We start from the raw sequence: 8,900 nt of genomic DNA on the forward strand, positions 1-8,900 counted from the left end.
ACCATGACATTACACAGGATGGAAATCTAACCCTGGTAGAGCCAGTCACTTATACTGTGCATCAGCACAGTCTCAGGTTCCTTAATATCTACCATCAGCGAAATGGGTAAACTCAACTGCTGCAGAGCTATTAGGAAACGGGCCTGTTTCCACGCTGTATCTGTAAAGGCTAAAGTAAAGACTATATTTCCTAGCAGTAAGGCTCAGGAATTTATTTGTTAAATCCAATCCACCACAAAGCTTGTTCGATTGTGCAAAGTGATGGGTAAACATCAACTGGAAAAAAAGACAAATAATTCCTGCCAACCAATTCCAAGCATTTAATTTTTAAGTGATTTAAAAAATAATTTAAGTGCGACTGTTTCTTTTTAAACAGTTTGCAACTTTTTTAATTGTTTCTTCATTTCTTCAGACTACAGATTCTTTTGAATCTGGAGGTATGCATTTTCACATTTCTATACCTTGTCCCCGGTGGGAGAGAGAAGAAGAAGTAAGTGAGACATGTCCTTGATTTTATGTTGGTGGCCTTGCCGAACCGCGTGAAATGTGGATGCAGTCAACAAAAGGGAGGTTGGTTTGTGTGATGGGCTGGACTGCATCCACAATTCTCTGCATGGAGAATCAGTGCTCAACGACAGATGATGCATGCAGGCAACATTGAGATCAATATTAATTTAACATTAATTGGTGCAGAAACACTTGTTGCCATAAAACAGGGTCAACGCACAATTAGAATGGGTGAAGAAAGCTCACAATCTAAGCCTCTTGTCACTCTCTCCCCCCCCCCCCCCCCCCCCCCGTCAACTCTAGACCAATCCTCCTCCCTACTTTCCCGTTGTCACCCCCTCTCCTTTGCAATCCACTTCGCCAGGGGTTAAATTAGTACCATTATTTTACTGATATTGCCAATTTCGTTCATTTGGACTGAACAATAGCAACTTCCTTGGTGGCATTGCTTAATATCTAAATGTACCACACAAGATGGTCTCATCGTGCATGAACAGAAGAAGAAAATAAGGATGAAAAGCAGATGTGGCACTTGGAAGCTGCTCTGCAATTCATCAAGATCATGGCTGATCTTCTACCTCCCACTGTATCTAGTGGCGTTCTCAATTCCCTTAACGTCCAGAAACCTATCGATCTGTTTTCAATGAACTGAACGATTGATCTTCTGCAAACCTCTGCGGTAGAGAATTGTAAACAAGTTCAAGTTCACATTTATTGCCACATGCACCAATTAAGGTACAGTGGAATTTGATTTACCACGCAGCCATACAATCAAAAAGAGGACAATGCACAATAGAATACAACATGAACTTCCACCATAGCGGAATCAACATTCTTCACTGTGGTAGAAGGCAATAACGTCCAGTCAGTCCTCCTCCTTTGTTCATCTGTGGTCACCGCTACAGACGGCCAGATGTACAGGCCCTCTCGTCAGGATGCTCGAAACTCTGACTTTGGAACGGACGGAAACTCCGTGGTTGGGAGGACCCGAATCGGCCGCTTCCTACCGGAGACCGCGGCTTCAGGATGTTATAGGCCGCAGGCCGGTGGTCGGGGCTCTTCTCCTGCGATCCCCGGCAAGGGATCCCAGACTCCGCAATGGAAAGTCCATGCCACACCCGCGGCTAGAAGCTCCGCAGACCACGGCTTCAGGATGTTATAGTTTGCAGGCCAGCGATCAGAGCATTCACCACTTCCCACTGTACTGGACTTTATCGTGCACTAGACCAAGAGTTCGCAACACCGGGTCTGATCTATGTCAACAGCGGAATGGAAGTGAAATTGGGGCAGTGGATGTTGTAAGGATGACGGGACTTTGCTTCAGCCCCTTTGAAGAGGCACAGTGACGTTGTAGTTTACCCGGGTTCGATCCCCACCCTTCTTTAGTCAGAGGGTGGTGAATCTGTGGGATTCATTGCCACAGACGGCTGTGGAGGCCAAGTTCATATCTTTTAGGCAGAGATTGATAGATTCTTGATTATTAAGGGTGTTGGGGGTTATGGGGAGAAGGCAGGAGAATGGGGCTGAGAAGGAAAAAAAGACCAGCCATGATTGAATGGCAGACAAGACATGATGGGCCATATGGCCTAATTCTGCACCTAGAAACTTATGGCTACACATGCTGTCTGCAAGGAGGTTGTACGTTCTCCCTGCGACCTCCCTGCGTGGGTTTTCTCCGGGTGCTCCGGTTTCCTCCCATACTCCGAAGAAGTACAGGTGAGCAGGTGGAATTGTCAATGGCCAGAGGGCCATTGACAACGCCCAGAGGATTGTCGGCTGCCCTCTCCTTACCTTGGAGGACTTACACAATTCCCGCTGCACCAAAAAATCCCAGAGTATCATAAAGGACATTTCGCATCCCGGACACTCCCTGTTTGAACTGTTGCCGTCAGGCAGACGGTACAGATCTACAAGGACAAGGACGAACAGACTAAAAAACAGTTTTTACCCCACTGCTATAAAAGCACTAAATGTAGCTGCCAAGGAACGCAGGGGCGAGACATACTAAGGGACTGTGGTACACTGTGAAATCGACAGAAGGATGGAGGGTTGGGTGTTCATGCGTGATATTTTCGTGATATTTATTTTAGTTGTTTATCTTTTAATATTTTACCTTGTATGTATCGTTAGCTTTTAGAAATGTTTGAATGGTGCACTGACTGGCTGACATTTTTAAATTTTGTTGTACATGGTTCATGTTACAATGACAATAAAGAAACTATTCTATTCTATTCTATTAATTGGCTTTGGTTAAAAAAAATTGTAAATTTTCCCAAGTATGCAGGATAGTGTTGGTGTACGGGGTGATCGCTGGTCGGCGCGGGCTCGGTGGGCCGAAGAGCCTGTTTCTGCGCTGTATCTCTAAAGTCTAAGCTCTAGAAAAGGGTGAGAAGAATGGCCCAAGGCGAGATACCCACAAGGGTCAAATACCCAACCGAGTCTGAATTTGCAGCAAGGTCACCCATGAATGAAGCAGACCATTCAGTTATTTCCCCCAAGGCACAACTATAGAGAAAAATCACCTCTCTTAATAATATTCTCAGAAATGTGCTGCACTTTCAGCCATTTCTTGTAAAATTAGGTTAAGGCTGACTGAATCGTCTTTTGTTGCATATGACAGAGGAAAAGGCACAAATCAATATCAATTATTAATACTGAAGGCTGGAAATGATATCAAACTGCATTACTCCTGTTTAAAAGCAGTGCATCGTGCCAAACCTATTGCTGATGGAACCCTATTGCTAACAGACGCATATATGGGAGCTGTTAATAGGAGAGACCAGTTGTCATGACATTGAACCAGCAAATCAGTCCGCAGCAGAATATCAGAACACCCACAGCCATCCAATCGTTATTGCAAGCTCTCGGGTAGTGGATTGGTCCTTGGTTGAAGGTCTGCCTGGGTTTTTTTTTGTGTGTTGGGAGGAACTGCAGATGCTGGTTTAAACAGAAAAAGCTGGAGTAACTCAGCGGGACAGGCAGCATCTCCGGAGAGAAGGAATAGGTGACGTTTCGGGTCGAGACTGGGAGGGAGAGTGGGAGACAAGAGATATAAGGTACATAGAACAAATGAATGAAAGATATGCAAAAAGCAACAATGATCACGGAAAGGTTTTCTAATTCCTTGATCAACGTTGCTCTTTGCATATCTTTAATTCATTTGCTTTATGTGCCTTCTATATCTCTCGCTTCCCCCTACCCTGGGTCTCAGTCTGAAGACGCATCTCAACCCTCAAACGTCACCTATTCCTTTTCTCCAGAGACGCGAACAGACCCGCTGAGTTACTCCAGCTTTTTGACGCCTGACACTTTTTTTATTCGTTCGTTGACATCCCCAGCCTGGCCAGATTGAAAGCAGACTTTTGGAAGAAAGGATTGGATGCTGCTGCTTGGCAGCCTGCCTTTTGTTACTGGTCCCCAGCTCTGGTGCAGACTCGCCGCAATGACGCAAAGCTTTCCGCTGTTCAATGAATATTGCAGCAATGAATGGGGTGGGACTGGTGCCGTTGCCAAAGCACTGCAGCCCCTCCCAGCTGAGCAACCTCCCAGCTGCTGGTGGAAGACGAGGCGCTATTGCTGCTAAAGATAGACACAAAATGCTGGAGTAACTCAGCGGGACGGGCAGCATCTCCAGAGGGAAGGAATGGGTGACTGGGAGATATGGAAGGATAAGGTGTGAAAACGACAGATCAAAGCAGGCGGTGGTCAGGAAAAAATGTAGAATGGTTCGTTAGCTGAGGGGAAGGTGACCATGACGCATATACATCTGTAAAATTAATCAGGACAGTGAAATTAGTCGGATAACTAGGTCGGGGGAGTGACACAGAGAGAGGGAAAGCAAGCTCTTGCTGCTGCTCTGCAAAACAACATCGGTGCAAATTGAATTTAAAAACCCCATTCATCCCTTGCCTGGCTTGCAATTAGTCTTGGACAGAGGCAAAAAGCTGGAGTAACTCAGCTGGTCAGGCAGCATCTCAGAGAATCCTTTTCTCCAGAGATGCTGCCTGACCCGCTGAGTTACTCCAGCTTTTTGTGACTGCCTTCGGGTTTAACCAGCATCTGCAGTTCCTCCTTAAGGGCCTGTCCCACTTTCACGACTTAATCCAAAACCACTGCCGAGTTTAGAGGACCTACAAGATTTTGGTAATCTACGACCTTCCATGAATATGCTCACGAACTGGAGTGACAGAGGTCACTGCTGATGTTGACTTAAGCTTTTTTTTGTCACTCACCTTTTTTTCTCTGTCCAGCTGCCGAGCTCTGAGAACCCACGACTACCCTCACGGCCTACCCACGAACTAACTACGAGTAAAAAGTTGCAATTTCTTTTCATCCCAACTATTTTTTTTACTCGTGGACATTTTTCATCGGGCTGGAAAAAACGTCCCGACTTACCTGATGCCCCGAGTACCTACGGCTGGCATTACGAGCCGCCACGATATATCTACAAACTCCTACGGACTCGTTCCGAACATTCTGCGAGTTTGAATCAGGGGAAAACTGGGGAGAATTCGTGAATTACCTCGTGAAAGTGGGACAGGCCTTTTACACGATGACTTCCTGGCTCGTATTGTCAATACCCCGACCTGTGAAAGCAAGCATACCATACGCTTTCTTAACCACCACTCTACCTTAATTTGCCACTTTTAAGGAGTTGTGGGCTTGAATGACTGGACAGCACGGAACAAAAACATTTCACTGTACCTCGCTCGGTACACGTGACAATAAACTAAACTGAACAAAAAAAAAGTCAGGGTTAATTTTGAACATTGAGTGTAAAGATTTGATCTTGCTAATAATCGATTACTGTACTTCACGAAAACAAAACATTTAACCCACCTCTAAAATGTGCTACTTAGTCTGGCCAGCAAAAATAATTGCATTTGTACAGCACTTTTGTACACAGTAAAACACCCCAAGGCATGTCACAAGAGTAGGACACACAAAATAGATCTCAAACCACCAAAGGAATACGCTAGGGCAGCTGATTAAACGTAGGCACTTAAAATCTCCATACACATATCCATTTGTTCAACATACATTATTCAATAATACATTCCTAGTGGATTGCCTGCAGCTGTTCGTTCTCCCAGCTTCAAACACGAGGTGGGATTTTCAACTTAAGGCCTGGGTATAAATTTTCCATTGCGATCAGCTCCCTATTATAGAAATCTCTCCATTGCATACTCCTACACTACATTACACCTACTCTTGCCCAGAGTGGGTGAATTGAGGACCAGAGGACATAGGTTTAAGGTGAAAGGGAAAAGATTTAATAGGTATCCGAGGGGATACTTTTTCACACAAAGGGTGGTGGGTGCATGGAACAAGCTGCCAGAGGAGTTGAGACGAGGACTATCCCAACGTTTAAGAAACAGTTGGACAGGTTTGGAGGGATGTGGGCCAAAAGCAGGCTGGTGGGACTAGGGTAGCCGGAGTATGTTGACTGGTGTGGACATTGGGCTGAAGGGACTGTTTCCACACTATGACTATATATAGAATAGTACAGCATAGTAACAGGCCCTTCAGCCCACAACCATGCCGAACATACCAAGTTAAACTAATCTCCTCTTCCTGCACATCCCTCCATTCCTTGCATATCCATGTGGCTGCCTAATAGTCTCTAATCACTACAATCTTAACTTTTTTTTTGTTTTATAAAGAACAGTTCTGTTTTCTAGGAACATTCGTCCAACATTCTTTAATGGGGAAAGTATTAAGAAAAAACATCCAGACTTAGATTTTGATTCATTCATACTTGTTTAATGGAGCTGTCAAAGGAGGCTTCAGATTTCTTTCTATTTGAACCAAGGGCATTTGCATCAGTGAAGTCCATGAATCATCTCCTGTTGTCACTCGTCTCTGCACTCAACTGCTGGGAATTTGCCATCTTAACTAATTTGAGACTTGTTTTACTCTGATATGGGGCCATTAGTCACTTGGAAGAAACCCCTATTGTTTCTACTTGGATGTGTTTTGTCGAAGAAATTCAAGGTTTCAAGGCCAGTTTATTGTCACGAACCAATTAAGGTACAGTGAAATTCGAATTACCATACAGCCATACTAATGACAAGCAACAAGACACACAACTACAGAAAAGCTAACAAACATCCACCACAGCGGATTCCCCACGTTCCTCACTGTGATGGAAGGCAATAAGGTCCAATTTCCTTACTCTTTATTCTCCCACGGTCGGGGTAGTCCAACCATCCGCAGTCGGGGTGATCGAAGCTCCTGCAGCCAGCGGTCGAAACTCCTGCAGCTTGAAGTCCCCAATGTCGGTGTCTAACCAAAGACTGCGGGCTCCTCGATGTTAAGTCTGTGGAATTTCTCACAGAGAGTTGTGAATCTGTGGAATTCTCTGCCTCAGAGGGCGGTGGAGGCCGATTCTCTGGATGCTTTCAAGAGAGCTAGATAGGGCTCTTAAAAATAGCGGAGTCAGGGGATATGGGGAGAAGGCAGGAGCGGGGTACTGATTGGGGATGATCAGCCATGATCACATTGAATGGCGATGCTGGCTCGAAGGGCCGAATGGCCTACTCCTGCACCTATTGTCTATTGTTAAAGCCCCGCCCACGGTTGGAGCCCCAAAGACGACCCCCGACAGCTATCGCAAACTACGTGATGGTAAGTCGGCAGGCTCCCGCGATGGAATTCCCGGTCGATCTCCAGAAAAGGCCGCCAACTCCACGATGTTAGGCCGCAGTGTGGACGGAGATACTATACGGGGGAGAAAAAAAATACGCATCTCCGTCGGGTTGAGACCAGAAAAAAATGTGTCCAACTCCCCACATAAAACAAGCTAAAGAACACTTAAAAACAAGCATTTAATACATAGAAAGACACAAAGAAGAAAAGGACAGACAGTTGGCGAGGCAGCCATTGCTGGCGCCACCCGGTGGATTCATCACAGCAAACAAAACATCAAAATACTTCTCTAAATGGTCTGTGGCGATGTGGAACGGTGGCGCAGTGGCAGAGTTGCCGTCTTACAGCGCTAAAGACCTAGGTTTGATCCTGACTCAGAGTGCTGTCTGTACGGAGTTTGTACATTCTCCCATGACCACGTGGTTTTTCTCCTGGTGCTCCGGTTTCCTCCCGCACTCCAAAGACGTAGGGTTGTAGGTTAATTTGCTTCGGTAAAAATTGCAAATTGTCCTTAGTGTGTAGGATAGCGTTAGTGCAGAGCTCAAGGGCTCTGCAAATAATACTGAATACTTTTGTAGGTTTTTTTAAAAAAACATTTATCTCTAATTGGTTCCTGCGCTGCAGTATTTCAAAGAAATACAATGAGAGACCGAGCTATTTGCCGTTCGGTAAACCAGCGGTTAATTTGTTATTTAATTGTACCATCAAAAGATGTAGTGTGCTTGAGTTAGGACAATACCAGCTTTCAACCACATACATGCTTTCACTTAGACAGGCTACTTCCATCCCTGTAACATTGTCCATTATGCCCTACTTCAGTCCATCCGCTGCTGAAAACATTAACCATGCCTTTGTTAACAGCATATTTTCCAGTCCTCTGCTTTCTTATTTTCAGTTTAGATACAGCGCGGAAACAGGGCCTTCGGCCCACCGAGTCCGCACTGACCAGCGACTCCTGCGCACTAAAACTATCCTACACACATAAGGGACAATTTACAATTTTACCAAAGCCAATTAACCTACAAACCTGTATGTATAGTCTAAAGAAGGGTCCCAGCCCAGACATCCTTTTTCTCCAGAGATGCTGCCTGACCCGCTGAGTTACTCCAGCACTTTGTGTCTATTTTCGGTGTGTACCAGCATCCGCAGTTCCTTTCTAAACATCAACATGGCTCCATGGGTTCAGTGATGATCAATATACAGAACTAAATGAGAGTTAAGACAAAGTAGTTCGGGTGGCTTCAAGTTTATGAAGAGTAAAAGCAAGAGGCTAGTGGGGAGTGTGTTGGGACAGTCAAATCCACGGACAATGCAGACATGCACAAGGATTTCAGCAAATGAGCAGTTGGATGTTTTGGAGGTAAAAATACATGTTGAATAATACATCCCAAATCAATAAACCACACTATACTTCAGGAGCTTATGGATAATACTCTTTTTATTGACTGGCTTATGAAGTGACCATTCAAACAAAATCTATAACTTCTCCTTGAGTATTGACAATCTTAAGCATTGGTGTTGCACTCAGCCATTTTGTCCATCGAGGAATCCTATCACACAGGTTAATTTAACAGAGGATAGAGCCTGACTGAAATACTAAACCCAGCGGCTAGCCTTCTGTGAATTTTGATCAAAGACTGTAACCAACACCAGAACATCAGTGCATAATCCAAGCTAAGGCTCGGAATGCTATGCTGTTAAAGACACGGTATGATACTAACTGAACTGGCGAGAAAAAGGTTTTC

This window comes from Leucoraja erinacea, chromosome 35 (assembly GCF_028641065.1).
Source record: "Leucoraja erinacea ecotype New England chromosome 35, Leri_hhj_1, whole genome shotgun sequence".
In the NCBI taxonomy this organism is placed as follows: domain Eukaryota; kingdom Metazoa; phylum Chordata; class Chondrichthyes; order Rajiformes; family Rajidae; genus Leucoraja; species Leucoraja erinaceus.